The sequence below is a fragment of the Lissotriton vulgaris genome, chromosome 10 (genome assembly GCF_964263255.1).
Source record: "Lissotriton vulgaris chromosome 10, aLisVul1.2, whole genome shotgun sequence".
Lineage (NCBI taxonomy): Eukaryota > Metazoa > Chordata > Amphibia > Caudata > Salamandridae > Lissotriton > Lissotriton vulgaris.
In genome coordinates this window covers 1,029,052,223-1,029,070,571 of record NC_141698.1, presented here as the reverse complement: position 1 = coordinate 1,029,070,571, position 18,349 = coordinate 1,029,052,223, and positions in this window count along the sequence as shown.

Genomic DNA, 18,349 nt, shown 5'->3' with positions numbered 1-18,349 from the left:
CCAGCACTAGATGGCGCCTTAGGGCTGTTGTCTTACCTTGCCTTATGGAAGTACTGGCCAATATAGCAGTGATGTCAAAGTAGAGCACTGAAATAAACCCCGAGAAATATAGTCTCAGGGGTATTCTATGGTGTCAAAATAAAGAGCTCAAGGAGCAGAGGCATGCAAAAAAATTAGTGTGAGCATTTTAACAAAGTTGTACAAAACATTTTGCAAACTTTCCCTACAGAAATAATAAACCTATCTGTAAAGCAAAAACGGAAGAATGAATAAAAGCGATGTTATTAAAAGGCATCCAGTCTGTTGGAGAGTCGATTTTCACACTTGCTCGACTGTCTGAGCCCCTGCCTGGCTCTGGGTGAGATGCGTAAAGGTGAAGGTATATTTTTGAAGCTGGTGTTGTGATTTTGCGTGGGCTGTGTGAGTGCGATCACCTAAGCACTGGTACGTGTGTGGCCTGTTTATTTGTTTTGAGTCTGCAAAGCTCGGTTTGCAGAGTTTTCCAAGCAATGCAACCCATGCATTTTGTATCCTACAGATGGTGTGGTCACAGAGCCAGCAGATGGAAAGACAAAATCATGAGAGAAGAGAAGCCGTGAAGAAATACTAAATTAGCAGCCACGGAAATATCCCTGCAACGCAACAGACTTAATGGAACATGTCAGATTGACGTCTCCATATGTCTTTATTTGGAGGTAAATCCTTGGTGCAGCAAAAAGAACGAGAGTTGCACCTCCTTCTGAGACCTAACAAGGTCATGACCTGTGTGGTGTTGTGTCTCCGGTCAGATAGGGTGTTGTGTAACTCGAAGGTCCTTTTTATGGAGCACGGCTCAGATATAGCCGGTCTCCGTAATGGAGCAGGCGAGCTACAAAACAATGTAATAGAGTGGGCATAGAGTGATTATATCTTATGGCCCAAAAACCTTTCCCCTGCATAAGCCAGAGTTGCCTAGGGGAAAAAACTATGCATGCAGATGTTTTATGTGTGAGGTAATCCTGCTGTACCTACAGATTTGTGCCCGTTCATAAATAGTCACTAAAAAGTTGTGGAGTTTTGAATACGTTGAGAGTTGATATACATATAGGTGTTAGGCCTAATTATTGTATGTAATTCAGAAACAAATGTAATGAGCACTCTCAGGAAAGTTCAATTCAGATGATGCAAGCACCCTCATACTTGTAAACCGGGGCAGTCACACACATTTCTAAAAGCCTTTCTCACACTTAGATTCACTTCTTAATTTTCTACCTGAATGAGCCAGACACGAAGGGTTTGCTTTAATATTTGGCAAATGGAGTAGAGGCTGTCTGCATGGAAGAGGTCGAACGGTACTTCCATCACCCTGACAGATTACCATCTGCAACATTTAGAGAAGGCTGCTGGCCCAGCTATGTACATTGAAAGGAACCACTGCCATGGCTATCCCTTTCAGTGTACTAAAAGTTTGGTGGATAGCTGCTGTTGGTTTTCATGGCCATTCACCAAACCTATAGCGTTGTTTTAGTTTTTCAAAAACAAACTTCCACAAACAGGGAGTTTGTTTTTGAAAAACAAAAAATATTCCCCCTCACTCTGGGATTACTATTGTCTCGGTCCGATTTACTCTTCCTCTCGCACACCTTTGACTTAAATTTAGCGCAATCCACTCATACTTTCAAACTGGCACCGGAAGTAAAGATCGAGGACCCCTTCCTCTGCTTTTTTATAGGCATTTTTCTCACCCTCACTTTTTAGGTCTCGCCTAGGCTGCTCATGCGCTGTCTCCCGAGACTTGCTGTATCTACTGTATGGGCTTTCAGCACGCCCATCTGTTTCGATGTTTTCGTTGTTGAATAGTGTACATTTGTCCCTCCTTTTGCAGTTTTGGTCACGACCTGGAGACTGGCACTGTTACATGAATCACCACTTCACTATTATCCATATAAGTTAGTTTCGGAGCACTGCTTTTTCTTTTTCCTGGGCTTGTTTTGACTTTCCAAACTCTCTCATCTGAGGGCTGCAGATCATGTCCTTATCTTCTTTCCCACTGTCTTTGGTTTCACAAGTGCTTTTTCAGTCCGAGGCTATTTTGTTTGCATCTTGTAATATTTTTGGTTTCATGAGCTCAAATGTCCAAACCTTAAATAATATACCTAATTAATGGAAGTGTAATTTTTATGAAGACGGCCGACAGCGGATCAACCTATTTACACTGTGCTTTTGACAGCGTGATTATTTGGATGCAATTAAAGAAGTAATTATGCTATTATTGCTCCATTTTATGAAAACAGAAGCAGATTTAAGTTGCATGCTTTCAAATGTTGATGCTGTCTTTTAGGTTTCAATCCTTGATGAAATAAAACCAATATCAAGTGATGCCTCCTCGTGCTCTCCCAACACAGCAAGTAATGTGAGGTTTCTTAACAATATGTCCTGCAAGTAGACAGTGCAACACCACCTTAGCACCACCACAGCACCAGCGCAGCACCACCTAAGCATCAGTGCAGCATCACTTCAGCATCAGTCAGCATGATGCAGCACCACTTCATCAGTACCACTGCAGCAGCACCTGAGCATCATTCAGCAGCACGTGAACCCCACCAGGACATCAGCACAACACCAGCTCAGTATCACTCTGCTCCAGTGCAGCACCAGCACAGCACCACCTTTGCACCAGTGCAGCACCACCTCACTATGAGTGCAGCACTACCTTAGCATCAGTGCAGCATCACCACCTCAGCATTTGTGCAGCTCCAGCACAGTATCACCCAGCATCATCACAGCATCACTCAGCACCACCTTAGCTCCAGTACAGCATCTCTTCAGCATCACTCAACACCACCAGAGGAGCACCTCAGAATCAGCACAACACCACCTCTGCATCGACACACCACCACCAGCACAGCACCTACTCAGCACCAGTGGAGCCCCAGCACAGCAGCAGCACTGCACCACCTCAGCACCAGTGCAGCACCACCTCAGCATCACTCAGCACTACCACAGCATCACTCAACACCACCACATCATCAATTGGCACCCCACAGCATCACTCAGCACCACCACAGCATCACTCAACACCACCTCAGCATCAGCACAGCACGCCTCTTTATCAGCCAGTGGAGCGCCAAATGAACCTCATCGCAGCACCCCCTCAACATCAGCACACCACCATCTCAGCACCACCTCTGCATCAGTGCACCGCCACCAGCACATACCCCACCTCAGCGCAGACCCACCCCAGCAGCAACTAACATCAATGCAGCACCACTTCAGCATCAGCGCAGCAGCACCTCAGCATCAGTGTAGCATCACCTCACCACCACCTGATCACCAGCTCAGCACCACCTGAGCACAAGCACAGTACCACCACCTCAGCATGACTCAGCACCGCCACAGCTTCACTCAGCACCACCTCAGCATCTCCCCAGCATCAATCAACACCATCACAGCACCACCTCAGCAAAGCACCACCACCAGCTCAGCACCACCTGACCACCGCGACAATACCACCTCAGCATCAGCACAGTACCACCTTCTCATCAGTGCACCACCACCATTGCAGCACATGTGCCACCACCTCAGCACCAGTGCAGCACCACCTCGGCACCAGCACAGTTCCAGCACATCATCACCTCAACATCAGCACAGCACCATCTCAGCCTCAGCACAGCACCACCTCTGCATTAGTGCACAACCACCAGCGCAGCCCCGCCTTAGCACCAACGCAGCCCACCTCAGTACCAGAGCAGCCCTATCTTAGCAGCAATTCAGCACCAATGCAGTACTACTTCACCATCACTTGGAACCACCCGAGCAACAACTCAGCACCACCTGCACAAGAGCTCACCACCACCTCAGCATGACTCAGCATCACCACACCATCCCTCAGCACCAGCACAACTTCACTTACCCCCACCACAGCCTCACTAAGCCCCACCTCAGCACAGCGCAGCATCTCCTCAGCACCACTTAACACCACAACAGGACCACCTTAGCATCAACACAGCAATACCTCCACATTGGTGCACCACCACCAGCACAGCAGCAACTCAGCACCTTTGCAGCCCACCACAGCATCAGTGCAGCACCACCTCAGCACCAGCACAGCATCACCCCTGCACAAGCACACCGCCACCTCAGTAACACTAAGCACCACCTCAGTACCAGTGCAGCACCAAGTCAGCACCAGCACAGCATCAGCGCAGGACCACCTCAGTTTCAGCGCAGCACCACCTGAGCACCAGCACAACAACACCTGAGCACCAACACAGCTCCACCTCAAAATCAGCACAGCACCATCTCAGTGTGAGCACAGCATGAGTCACCACTACCAGTGCAACACCACATCAGCACCAATGCAGCTCCAGCACAGCATCACCTCAACAGCAGCACAATCTCAGTATCAGCACAGCACCACCTCTGCATCAGTGCCCCACCACCAGCGCATCCCCACATCAGCACCAGTGCAGTCCACCTCAGTAGCAGCACAACCCCTCCTCAGCAGCAATTCAGGACCAACACAGCAGCACTTCAGCATCAGCATCACCAGAGCACCACCTCAGCATCATCTACTCACAGCACCAAATCAGAATCTCTCAGCACCACCCGAGCAACATCACCAACTCAGCATGACTCAGCACCACCTCAGCATCACTTAGCACCACATGAGCACCACCTCAGCATCATGTAACACCATCTCAGCCTCAGCACTGCACTACCTCCTCATAAGTGCACCACCACCAGTGCAGCCCCAACTCAGCATCAGCACAGCACCAGTACATCACCACCTCAATATCAACACAACACTATGTCAGCATCAGCCCAGCACCACCTCCACCTCAGTGCACCACCATCAGCACAGCTTCACCCCAGCATCAGAGCAGCATCTCCTCAGCACAGCATAAACTCAGCATCACTCATCACCACCTGAGAACCAGCTCAGCACCACCACAGCATCACCTAGCACCAGCAAAACGTCACTCAGTGCCACCTCAGCACTAGCAGCATCTCCTTAGCATCACTCAGCACCACCTCAGCATCAGCACAGCTCCACCTCTGCATCGGTGCACCACCACCAGCTCATCACCAACTGAGCACCAGCTCAGCCCCACCTCCGCGCAGCCCCACCACAGCATCAGCGCAACCCCACCTCAGCAGCAATGCAGCACCAACGCTGCACCACTTCAGCATCAGCGCAGCATCGTGTCAGCACAGCACCACCACAGCATCCCTCAGCTTGACCTCAGCATGACTCAGCACCACCTCAGTATCAATCAGCTTCACCTGAGCACCACCACAGTCCCACTGCAGCGTAGGCACAGCACCATCTCAGTATCAGCACATCACCAGCTCCTGCTTAGTGCACGCTTCCCGCTCATCACCAACTGACGACCAGTGCAGCACGACCTCAGCACCAGCGCAGCACCACCTCACCATAACCACAGCACCATATCACAATCAGCACAGCACCACCTCTGCATCAGTGCACAACCATCAGAGCAGCCTCATATCAGCACCAGTGCAGCCCCTCCTCAGCATCAGCACAACACGATCACAGCATCAACGCAGCACCATCTCAGCATCAGTGCAGCATTATCTCAGCACAGCACCAACTCAGCATCACTCAGCCCCACATGAGCACCAGTGTAATACCACCTCAGCATCATATACCACCATTAAAGCCTCAGCACTGCACCACCTCCTCATAAGTGCATCACCACCAGTGCAGCACCAACTCAGCATCAGCACAGTCCCCCTCAGCACCAGTGCAGTACCACCTCAATATCAGCACAACACTATGTCAGCATCAGCCCGGCACCACCTTCGCATCAGTGCACCACCACCAGCACAGCCACACCTCAGCATCAGAGCAGCATCACCTCAGCACAGCATAAACTCAGCATCACTCATCACTACCTGAGAACCAGCTAAGCACCACCACAGCATCACTCAGCACCAGCAACGCGTCACTGAGTGCCACCCATGAATGATGTAACATCAGATTGCGCATTTTTTGTGTTACACCGTTTGCCGATACACTGCGTGACCAACTGTGAGAATAACATGATTGAAACACATATTGGGAAAATGTTTTTCTGTTAAAACGAAATGCACATTTAAAGATGGCGCGCAAACTCAAACGTTTGTTGCAGTCCATTGTTTGTGTCAATGACCCTAAGTGAACATACATAATGGCGCTTCGTAATGCGTTCGGATGTGAACACTGACGAAGGGATTCTTTCCCGAAACGCGTTTGTTCTTGAAATAAACCCTTGCTGAAAGCTGAAAACCCCGTGAGTGCTGTATTTCTTCTGACCCGGCTGGGCATTGCAGAGGAATTGGAGCTGTCATTGTTACGCGGAACACCGCCGCGAAACAGCACCCGTTTTTAGAGTGACTCGTTGTACCGGTGTAAAGGAGCTTGGATATATTTAATTTGTATATAATTTAAAAGTTTAAAAATTAAATAAAGATAAAGTTAATAAATATTTTATTGTAAATATATGTATATGTATAAAATTATTATGTTTGTGTGTCTATATTTTTTTAATTAAGTTTGTTTTTTATATTTAGTTAAAATGTATATTAAATGTAATAATTTATTTTGTTAACGAAAATGTTAATATTATATATTTATTATATATTATTTTATTTTATTTATATTTTTTAATCGATATTTTTTATATCTTATATCTATATTTTTAATTTCGATATTTTTAATTCAATATTTTTGTACTTACCTGTTTAAGTATAGGGGGTCGATATTTTTGCATTCTATAGTTTTTTTCTATATTTTTAACATCTATATTTTATACTTCAATATTTTGTCAGTGAACCGTCATTTGGCACATGCTCTGTAAAAGCACATCACAAAAGGAGCCCACAAAGGTTTTGGAAATAGAAGAATTTTTAATAACTAAAACAAGACCAAAACAACACAAATCCAATTGAAAGAACTGGAGGTATTGTATTTTAAAGTTTATAATGAAAATAGTGCCAAAATGCACAAAGCGCTATTGAGGATATCTAGTAGCGTCGAACCAGGACAAAGTCACAAGTTTAAGCTGACCACGATGGAGCGCAGACCAGCTACAGGGGCCCAGTTAGGACAGTTGAACAGAATACCTTAAATCCAGGTTGGGGAGCGTCCCATGGATCTGGGTCAAAGATGCATAGCGCAGCGGAAGTGATGCATCGGGACAGGGATGCAGCGATGCTGCGATGCAGGGTCTTGTTTCGTTATCTTTGAGCATCCCATTGACAAGGCTTGCAATGCTAAGTCCGGCATCCCGAATGCGGCATGCAGCTGGTGATGCGTCGGTTCCAAAGAACGCCAGGCTGTGATGCAGAGTCTGACATTGTCATCAAGGATGCCGTCAACAAGAGATGCGAGGACCTGGGCTCTTGATGCACCTCACCACGGGCCAATGCGTCAGTCCGTAGGACTGCAGAGGATGACATGAATCTTTGAGGTGGGTTAAATCTACACAGCAGAAGCGATGTGTTGGTCTGCTCGGGGATGTGCCGCTCAGCCGAGGGGATACTTTGGCTCTGCTCAGCAATGCGTCACTCAGCAGAGAGGATGCATCGGTTCCGCTGCCTTGCACCTTAGACCTACTTCTGAGGGTCCAGGACTGGGGTGGCACCACTTGGAAGAGTAGACTCACAGATGGCAGAGTCCAGGTGTAGGTGGGTGGAAGCCTGTTATATCCCTGAGGCTTCAGATCTGGAGGCCAGCAAACTATCCCTTGAAGTTACTCTGGGTTCTGGATTCAAGAGATGCATGTTCATTACTTCTGACCTAGGCAAGAGGGCAGCAGGTCAGCACAGCAGAGAAGGTGTCCAGCAGTGTGCAGTCCAGCAGGGTGGTAGTCCTTCAACAGCACAGCAGTCCTTCTTCGTGACAGAGGATCCAAAGGTCCAGAGGTATACTGATGTAGTGGTGTCTGAGGTCCTTCTTTCATACTCAGTTGTGCCTTTGAACAGTCGCGGCTGGCATGACTCCCGTGTGGAGGGGCACGTGGGGAGAGGGGGCACGCAGGGGGTTTTAATTTCATAATTAAAAATATATATATTTAAACATACCTTTCCGCCGGCCGGGTCCTGCGTCGTCCTCTGCTTTCCTGCTCTCCAGGAACAGGAAGCAGAAGCAGGCAGCCAGGCGTTTTCCCTCCCCTAAGCCAATCACAACGCTGCAAGCAGCATGGTGATTGGTGTACAAAAGCTATGAGCTATAATCTATGTATTTCACAGTGGGCACCCTGTTAGGGATAATGAGCCCCACCATTCCTATTTCTATGTGAATACGGATAAACCTTTTGATCAATGCACCCGTCTGGCCTGTAGACATTTTTTTAGATGAGCTTTAGATCCAGGACGGGTGGACCTACGTTAGGCTGATGCTAGATTCTGAATAATAGGATCAGGATAAGGTTGATAGTTTAACATCTGAAATCACTGCGGTTATGTAAAAATCGTTCTTTTATTTAACAGGCTTTTGGCTCCGCGTTTAGGACGAGTGGTGACCATAGGAGTTCTGTTAATATATCTGGGAATCAGCTTTACATTTCAAGGTAGGTTAACCTGTGCCTGCCAATCGTTTGGCCCAAGCAAAGGTAAATATAGATTAGATCACTAGCTGTGGGTGAGTAATATGTTAGCTGTGAGATAGTCAACTTTATAGGTGTATTTGCTCTATTATTAACTTTAGGGCACACGTGAAAGGTTGAAAGGTTTTTCCCGCCTCCAGTCCTTCAATTATTGTGGACTATATGAGGAAGAAAATTTGGGGCCTCATTAGGATGGCGGACGGACCTGCGTCCGTCCACCACCCCGAGGTGGAGGGACTGTCCGCAGGGGCAGCGGCGGTCCCTCCGGTGCAATTAGGATGTGACCGCCACCCTGGCGGTCACATCCTGGATATTTAACCTTGCGGCAGGTGCTGCTTGAAGCAGCACCCGCCGCAAGGTTAAAAAAGCATGTCTTACATTTACATGCACAAAGCGGCAGGCACCGCGCGGTTCCTGCCACTTTGTGCATGTAAACCCCCCATGTGCTTCACCCACCCCCCCTTCACCCTGGGGGCCCGCAACAGGCCCCCAAAGACAAGAACGTATGCCTTTTCGTGGCGGCATTGCCGCCGCGGAAAGGCATGTCCCAATGCAAATCCTAATGGCTGGCGGTGTCTGATAGACACCGCCACCATATTAGAGCTTTTCCGCCGCGGTCGGAAAGCGACTGCGGCGGAAAAGCGGCGGACGGTCTTCCCGTCCGCCGATGACCCCCCAGCCATCCTAATCTGGCGGGGGTCTTTAGAATCACCGCAGCGGTGAATCCGCATCCTCCGGGCCGGCGGTAGCTTCCGCTGTCCCGGAGGATGCGATTCACCGCAATCCTAATCGGCCCCTTGGTGCGTTGGAGGAGATAGATCCCCTCTTGAGATATTCTTCATCAAGAATTCAGGTGGGTAATTGCCTATAGCTATGTTTATAGCATATATTTTGAGCATGTAAAAAGCAGTGAAAGAGTCTATTGAATATGTATGATTGCTCTATTATTATTTACTCTAGGGCATTAGTGAGATTTTATGTCCGCCTTCAGTCCTTCATAGATTGTGGAGACATGAGAAGGAAGATTTGGAAGAGTTAGTTCCCCTTTTAGATGTTCATCATCACCATTTTTGGTGGGTATTTCTCTATAGCTATTTTTATAATTTCTGGGTAGAGTATGTGATATGCTCATGTTGGTAATTGGTATATGTGTGAAGTCTATTGTGTGCAGTCACCATTGTCAGAGCCAAAAGTCTAATAAAGGTGTTTATATGTGTATGTCATGAAGCATTGCAATATAGATAATATTTAAAATAGTTTTAGTATGAAATGATTGACATTATGTACACAATATGCATTTTTATACAAATTTGAAATCTGTTTTTTATGTAATGTTTTAATATAGATGAAAGTGCTGGGAGACATCCTATGATTAAGCCTGAAGAAGGGGGTCGGATCAACTTATACCACCGAAGCGCGTTTCTACTTGATTTTTAGAACCACCAAACCTGACGGGTTCCTATTGATAAAATAACAGAATGATGTTACTGTATGGTGAACCTGTAATGATCAATGGTTTGGTGCGTTGTGTGTTTTAAATTTGCACTTCATTACCAATTGCATTCTCCCAAATTTTGTGTGCTTTGTAGGCGTTTTATTCATTGTTTATATTGTAGTTTTTAATCTTTTTAACTTACCAAAGAATCCATTGAATAAACATTTGTGTATTAGTTTTTGGATTTTGCTATATTCGTTGGTGATTATCTGAATGTGTATGAATATAGTATGTATGAATGCATGTCTTTACAAAAATAAAAAAAATGTGAAGTTTTGTCTGACTTAGTGACAATATTATGTCCACACAACATTTCTGTTTCCGTTTTTTTATCAGTTATCCATTTTAAAACCTTAATTTCTTCAAAACAACTGAATGGATTTACACAAAATTATTAAAAAGCACAATCTGCGTAGCAAGACCTAGCTTCCTGCCAAATGTGGTGTAATTTCGTTCAGCAGTTTTTGGGGTAGGGCTTCTCAAAGAGGTCTATTTAAAATGAGAATTTTTCTCGTCCCCAGCATGATGGATCACCCGCAAATCTTTCTAGGGTGGAGCTGAAAGAAATTTGCGTTTTCCTTGGAAGATTTTGTGAAAATTCATCAAATGGTGCCAAAGTTATTAGCAAACCAAAAAAAGCAATGTCTATTGAAAAGTAAACCTAACTAGAACAACCCAGTGGCGACGGCCACTGGAATATATATATATATATATATATATAGATATATATATATATATATATATATATATAGATATATATATATATATATATATATATATAGATATATATATATATATCTATATATATATATATATATATATATAAATAAACATTAACACTCCTTGGAAAAAACAAAAGGCATGCTGAAAGGACAATATTTATTAGAACAAAGCGGGCAGAAACAGCAGCTGAACCTATCCTAAAATACATTGCAAAAAGTATATGAAAGATGAATTGAGTCATATATGGTGTTAGGGGAACATATATAGCTGTTTCTATATTTATATCAACGGTCAATCCAGTCTTCTCCCTCCCTCACAGAAGGCAGTAAGTGCAGTCTTCTCCTTTTCTCACTGAAGGCAGTAAGTGCAATATTCTCTCCTTCACAGAAGGCAGTAAGTGCAGTCTTCTCCTTTTCTCACTGAAGGCAGTAAATGCAGTCTTCTCCCCCCTCACAGAAGGCATTAAGTGCAATCTTCTCTCCCTCCCAGAAGGCAGTAAGTGCAATCTTCTCCTTTTCTCACTGAAGGCAGTAAGTGCAGGTTTTTCTCTCACACAGAAGTCAGTAAGTGTAGTTTTCTCCCTCGCCACAGAAGGCAGTAAGTGCAGTCTTCTCCCTCCTCGCAGAAGGCAGTAAGTGCAGTCTTATCCATCCTCGCAGAAGGCATTAAGTGCAATCTTCTCTCCGTCACAGAAGGCAGTAAGTGCAATCTTCTCCTTTTCTCAATGAAGGCAGTAAGTGCAGGTTTTTCGCTCACACAGAAGGCAGTAAGTGTAGTCTTCACCCTCATCACAGAAGGCAGTAAGTGCAGTCTTCTCCTTTTCTCACTGAAGGCAGTAAGTGCAGGCTTTTCCCTCTCACAGAAGGCTGTAAGTGTAGTCTTCTCCCGCCTCACAGAAGGCAGTAAGTGTAGTCTTCTGCCTCCCTCACAGAAAGGAGAAATTCCAGTCTTCTCCCTCCTAACAGAAGGCAGTAAGTGTAGTCTTTGCCCTCCTCACAGAAGGCAGTAAGTTCAGTATTTGGCCTCCATCACAGAAAGGAGTACTTCCAGTCTTCTCACTCCTCACAGAAGGCAGTAAGTGCAATAATCTCCTTCCCAAAAAAAGAAGGCAGTAAGTGCAGTCTTCTCCTTCTCACAGAAGGCAGTAAGTGCAGTCTTCTCCTTCTTTCTCAGAAGGCAGTAAGTGCAATCATCTCCCTCCCTCAAATAAGACAGTAAGTATAGTCTTCTCCCTCTCACAGAATGCAGTAAGTGCAGTCTTCTTCTTTCGCAGAAGGCAGTCAGTGCAGTCTTCTCCCTCTCTCACAGACGGCAGTAGGTGCAGTCTTCTCCCTCTCTCCAGAAGGCAGTATGTGCAATCATCTCCCTCCCTCAAAGAAGTCAGTAAGTGCAGTCTTCTCTCTCTCACAGAAGGCAGTAAGTGCAATCTTCTCTCCCTCACAGAAGACAGTAAGTGCAGTCTTTTTTTCACGCAGAGCGCAATAAGTGCAATCTTCTCCCTCTCTCACGAAAGTCAGTAAGTGCAGTCTTCTCCTTTTCTCACAGTGTGCAATAAGGATTTTTCCTCGCACAGAGGGCAGTAAGTGCAATCTTCTCCCCCTCTCTCAAAAGGCAGTAAGTACAATCTTCTCCCTCTCTTGCAGAAGGCAGTAAGTACAATCTTCTCCCTCTCTCACAGAAGGCAGAAAGTATAGTATTTACCTTCTTTGGCAGAACACAGTAAGTGCAGTCTTCTCCCTCTCTCACAGAAAGCAGTAAGTGCAAATGTCTCCCTCCCTCAAAGAAGGCAAAAAGTGCAGGTTTTTCCCTTTCACAGAAGCAGTACGTGCAGTCTTCTCCCTCTCACAGAAGGCAGGAAGTGCAGTCTTCTCCTTCTCACAGCAGGTAGTAAGTGCAGTCTTCTCCTTCTCACAGCAGGTAGTAAGTGCAGTCTTTTCCCTCTCTCACAGAAGGCAGTAGGTACAATCTTCTCCCCCTCACAGAAGGCAATAAGTACAATATTCTCCCTTCCTCACAGAAGGCAGTAAGTTATTTTTTCTTCCTCTCTCACAGAAGGTAGTAAGTGCAGTATTTTACCACGCTCACTGAAAGCAGTAAGTGCAGTTTTCTCCCTCTTTCTCAGAAGGCAGTAAGTGCAGTCTTCTTCCCCCTCACAGAAGGCAGTAAATGCAATAATCTCCCTCCCTTATAGATGGCAGTATGTGCTGCAGTCTTCTCCTTCTTTCGCAGAAGGCAGTAAGTGCAGTCTTCTACCCCTCACAGAAGGCAGTAAGTGCAATCATCTCCCTTCCTCACAGAAGGCAGTAAGTTCTGTTTTCTCCCTCTCTCACAGAAGGCAGTAAGTGAAGTATTTTACCGCTCCCACTGAAAACAGTAAGTGCAGTTTTCTCCCTCTTTCTCAGAAGGCAGTAAGTGCAGTCTTCTTCCCCCTCACAAAAGGCAGTAAATGCAATCATCTCCCTCCCTCACAGAAGGCAGTACATGCTGCAGTCTTCTCCTTCTTTCGCAGAAGGCAGTAAGTGCAGACTTCTCCCTCTCACAGAAGGCAGTAAGTGCAGTCTTCTCCCCCCTCACAGAAGGCAGTAAGTGCAATTATCTCCCTTCCTCACAGAAGGCAGTAAGTTCTGTTTTCTCCCTCTCTCACAGAAGGCAGTAAGTGCAGTATTTTACCTTTCCCACTGAAAGCAGTAAGTGCAGTTTTCTCCCTCTTTCTCAGAAGGCAGTAAGTGCAGTCTTCTTCCCCCTCACAGAAGGCAGTAAATGCAATCATCTCTCTCCCTCGCAGAAGGCAGTATGTGCTGCAGTCTTCTCCTTCTTTCGCAGAAGGCAGTAAGTGCAGACTACTCCCTCTCACAGAAGGCAGTAAGTGCAGTATTTTACCGCTCCCACTGAAAGCAGTAAGTTCAGTTTTCTCCCTCTTTCTCAGAAGGCAGTAAGTGCAGTCTTCTTCCCCCTCACAGAAGGCAGTAAATGCAATCATCTCCCTCCCTCACAGAAGGCAGTATGTGTTGCAGTCTTCTCCTCTTTTCAAGGAAGGCAGTAAGTGCAGCCTTCCATCCTCTGTAGAACAGATCCGTTGGGCAGATAAGTTCACTTTTTCATCACTCACAGATCGTACACTTAAGCATGAGGACATGTATGTTAAAGACAGATCTCTGGAACAGGTGCTTCAGTCACTGAGAGGGTGGTATATGAGGATCAGTGAGTGAATACGTGGGTTTTGATACCGTCCTCGCTTAGGTGATCTTCCGCAGCAGCATCCTGTAAGTCCTGCCGCTGTCACTCGGAGGCCTGCTGTTTGTGTGGATTCTTTGGGTTTCCACATGTTGAGCATTAGCCCTTACCTAGTTGGTCATTGTTATTTGGAGCAGCCACAGCTTAGTAACTATGCTTGAGGCAGCCGCATGTGCCACTGCCAACCTCTTAGAAAAGGTTTTGAATGCACCTGCATCATGCACTCTGCAACCCAAGCCTCACTGCTGCGCCTGTTCAAAATGTCGAGGGCCGCCACGATATGCTCGGTTTCATTTTTTCTCAGGACAACATCAACTAATATTTAAGCCTCAAGACATAAAAAATTGTCTCGTGACTGGTTGGCATCTTCAAAATTAAAAAGTCGCATTCATTTTAGCACCCTGTGTGGACTGCAGTCAGGGCTTTAAGTGGGATGAAAAAACTGGGGGGGTCTCTCAAAGGGTCGTGGCCAATGTAATTAAGGGCGTGGCTTAAAAACACATGAGCTAAAAATCTGTGCTTAGCATAGTGTGCCACCCGACTTGTATTTTGCTGTTTCTTTCATTGCATCCAGATATATGATACAACAATGACATGTTGATGTCAGGACTATTGGCTTTGTCAATGGTTGTTAGTTGCTTGCGACACCACAGCAATGTTGCTGCCCCTGAGTTTCAAAAAGAGAAGAGAAATCCAGAGAGAAAATGGCTCTTTTTAAAGGATTTCCCTTCCCCTATAACGTCATGCCGTCACTTCTCCACTAGGGAGACGTGAGCAGTGTGAGCACGCTCACATGATGTGCCTGCTGTCACTGCAGTCCGGGAAAAACACGGACCACCTGTGTCAGGGCACGAAACAGAGCCCACAAGGGACCCGTTTCGAGGCCCCCTTTAAAAAACTGACAATGCTCAGACCTGGTGAGACCCAGCCTACTTAAAGCCTTGACTGCAGTGATTGCTGCTAAGAGTGAGCAGTAAGAGTTCCCCAAAATCAGAAGCTAGTCAGTCAGTCAAAAAAACAACTTTATTTGGTTTCATCATAACCGTAAAGCATGAAGTAAAAAATATATATAGCACCCAATAGAACAAGCATTAGAAATGCAATAGGTCTCGCAGCATTAGAGTTAGTGCTTTTAGAATTGTTTATGGTTTTTTTTTTTTAATCTTTAGCATGAGGTTGAGGGTGAGTGAGGGTGAGGGGTTGAGGGTGAGTGAGGGTGAGGCTGAGGGGTTGAGGGTGAGGGTGAGTGAGGGTGAGTGAGGGGTTGAGGGTGAGTGAGGGTGAGTGAGGGGTTGAGGGTGAGTGAGGGTGAGGGGTTGAGGGTGGGTGAGGGGTTGAGGGTGAGTGAGGGTGAGGGGTTGAGGGTGAGTGAGGGTGAGAACCGGCAACAGACCAGTAGTTTTAAATACAGTCGGCGTTTGGTGAGTGATTGGGGCACCATTTGGAAATGGTAATCTAAAATGGGGTACCAGCGTTTAATAATTAACGGCGCACTGCGTATGTGGGTGTGGAGGGGTGCTACCACGGAAAGTGGGCACATTCAGTTGCTTTCTCTCATAACGACATATTCGAAGGGGTGGTGAGCTTTTAGAATTAGAAGCCAGCAATGGCATTACAAGCAGGCAACGCACACATGCAGTACAGAGGCAAAACTCAGCCATTGCACAACCTGCACTAGCTAGAATCCAGCCAGCAGTTAACCAACCAACAACCTACGTGCAGCGCGGGCCCGCGTGCACACAAACACACCCACATAACACATAGAGTCAACCAACACACAAACAGACATCCAGCAAAGACTAAACACACAAGCCAACACACCCGGCACAGAACCGGCAACAGACCAGTAGTTTTAAATACAGTCGGCGTTTGGTGAGTGATTGGGGCACCATTTGGAAATGGTAATCTAAAATGGGGTACCAGCGTTTAATAATTAACGGCGCACTGCGTATGTGGGTGTGGAGGGGTGCTACCACGGAAAGTGGGCACATTCAGTTGCTTTCTCTCATAACGACATATTCAAAGGGGTGGTGAGCTTTTAGAATTTCACATGAAACATTTTTTTCCTGCAGCTCTCAATTAATTGGAGGAGCAAGGGAGAATCCCTGCAGCTTTCCAGTCCAAAATCAATACCAATAATTCACTCAGATCAAAGAGAGATGGGAGCGATGACTGAGGGAGGAGGGGGAGGGCGAGGGGAAAACGAGAAGAGGTGGGGTGAGCCGCGGGGGAGGGGAGGGGAGGGGAAGGCACACGTCAGAGGACATGGTGGGGAAGCAAAGCAAATGAGAGGAGCAAGGGAGAGAGTGGGGTGACAAGGGAAGAGTGAGGCGAGTGATGGAATGGGGTTACAAGTAGAAAGACATTGGCGAGGAGAGGCAGGAGAGAAAGAAAACAAGACGGACGGACGGAAGAGAGGGGAGGGGGGAGGAGAAATGCGACACAGAGGGAAGGGGAGGGGGCGGAGCGGGTTAAATTATACAAACAAAAAACAAGCCTTTCACCGTAACACGGCGGGCAGGGGAGGGGGCGGGCAGGGGAGGGGGCGGAGAGGGGAGAGGTGCGACACGGCAGGCAGGCAGGGGAGGAGAGTAGGAGGAGGAGGGGGGAGGAGAGTAGGGGAGGCACGGCCTAGCGGCAGGCAGGCAGGGGAGGAGAGGAGGAGGGGGGAGGAGAGTAGGGGAGGCACGGCCTAGCGGCCGTGCAATCAAGTAGTGAGGGGGCGGAGCTGGGGGAGGCTGTGAGAGAGAGTAGGCAAGGCAGGCGGCTGGGGGCATGTGCACGCGCATTTAAGCTCAATGCGCATGCGCATTGAGCTTAAATTTCTCGTGCACTGCAAGGAATCGCCACGATTCCTTGCAGTGTGGATAAAGAGCGGATAAGTGCCAATACTCTTGCCTTGCTCGATGCGCATGCGCATCGACAGGCGAGACCTAAAAACGTCATATTTCAGTAAAACTTCTAAAACATTACCAAATCTAAAAATCCCTAAGCGGATCCCCCCTTGCATTTATTCATTTTCTACATTCAATAAGGCTGTGTCCACTTGGGTCATAAATGTTACACCACGACAAATAAAAATGTTGGAAGTGCCTCTCATCCAGCTTATCACCGCCTGCCTGCAGGTACAAATGTGTAGGTCTTTAAATGTGCCAATAATAGCTTCCTTCGTTCTAAGTTTAAATGAGCAGAGGCATTCTGTATACAACCTCAGAAGGATGAGGGGCTAAGTGGATTCTTTCAAACTTTCAGATGACGCTCAGTTCTCCACAGTAAGTGCATTAGCCCACTGGGCTATCCTGACACATGTTGACGTAGTGAAGCAAACGTGTTAAACCTGAGTGAGTGCCTTCGGTTGCATGCGCTGTTAGTCGCCCAGCCAGAAAACGTTTACTTATGTTGCCAGAGTAAGGCAGCCCCCCTCAAATATCACAAGATGTGGGGTGCTTGGTGGAGAGAAATCTGGACTCCCACCCCTCCAGCGTCTCTGCTGAGAGCAGCCTGGACAGATATAAAACACAGCCTGGGGAACGGGGGGCTGTGTGTGTGTTTAAGCATGTCGATTAAAGAACCTTGTGGCTGACGCAGCGCCCACACCTCCCCTGATTTTTACGGCGGTCTCGTGACCCGGCTATGGTAAGGCTGGCAGTCCAGTGCCCACCGTTGGGCACCTCTGGCACATTCTCAGTCTCTGCCACCCCTTCCACTACGTCTCTCCCAGTTACAAGTATTAACAGATGTTGAGTCGTCTGAGATTTGGAAAGTAGTGTAACTTGTGTCTCAGTCGATGATGTAGCTCAGTGGGTTCATGCACACCTGCTGCGCAAAAGTGTGTCTTGTGGACCATGCCTCTTATCATTAGGGCTAGTAAGCTGGGGGAATACCTCCTGCTGAAATGTGTGCATTATGTGCCTGATATGGTTATATGCTCTCGGTAGAGTTGCGCCACCTTTCATCCAGTGGTTGTTAAAAGTAGGAGTCCGGTTGTTTGATAATAACGTCTATCATCTGAGCACCAAGAAACATTTCAATGAGTTGTTTAATGGCCGTTTTATCCTGCTCTTTTAGAATTAGAAAGGAGGAGACAAGAACGGGGAGATATAGAAGAACAAATAGAGAAGGAATGGAAACGAGAGATTGACTGACAGCCAGAGAGAACGGGTTGGATAGTTAAAGAAGCGAGAATGGAAGCGCGGGAGAGAGACAGAGGGGGCAGGCGGCGCGCTGACAGGTGCCGGGGGAATTCAGCGCGCAGCCGAGCCCTTCGCTGCTGTTACCCCTGGTCACCCCCAGGGGGCGCTGCGGT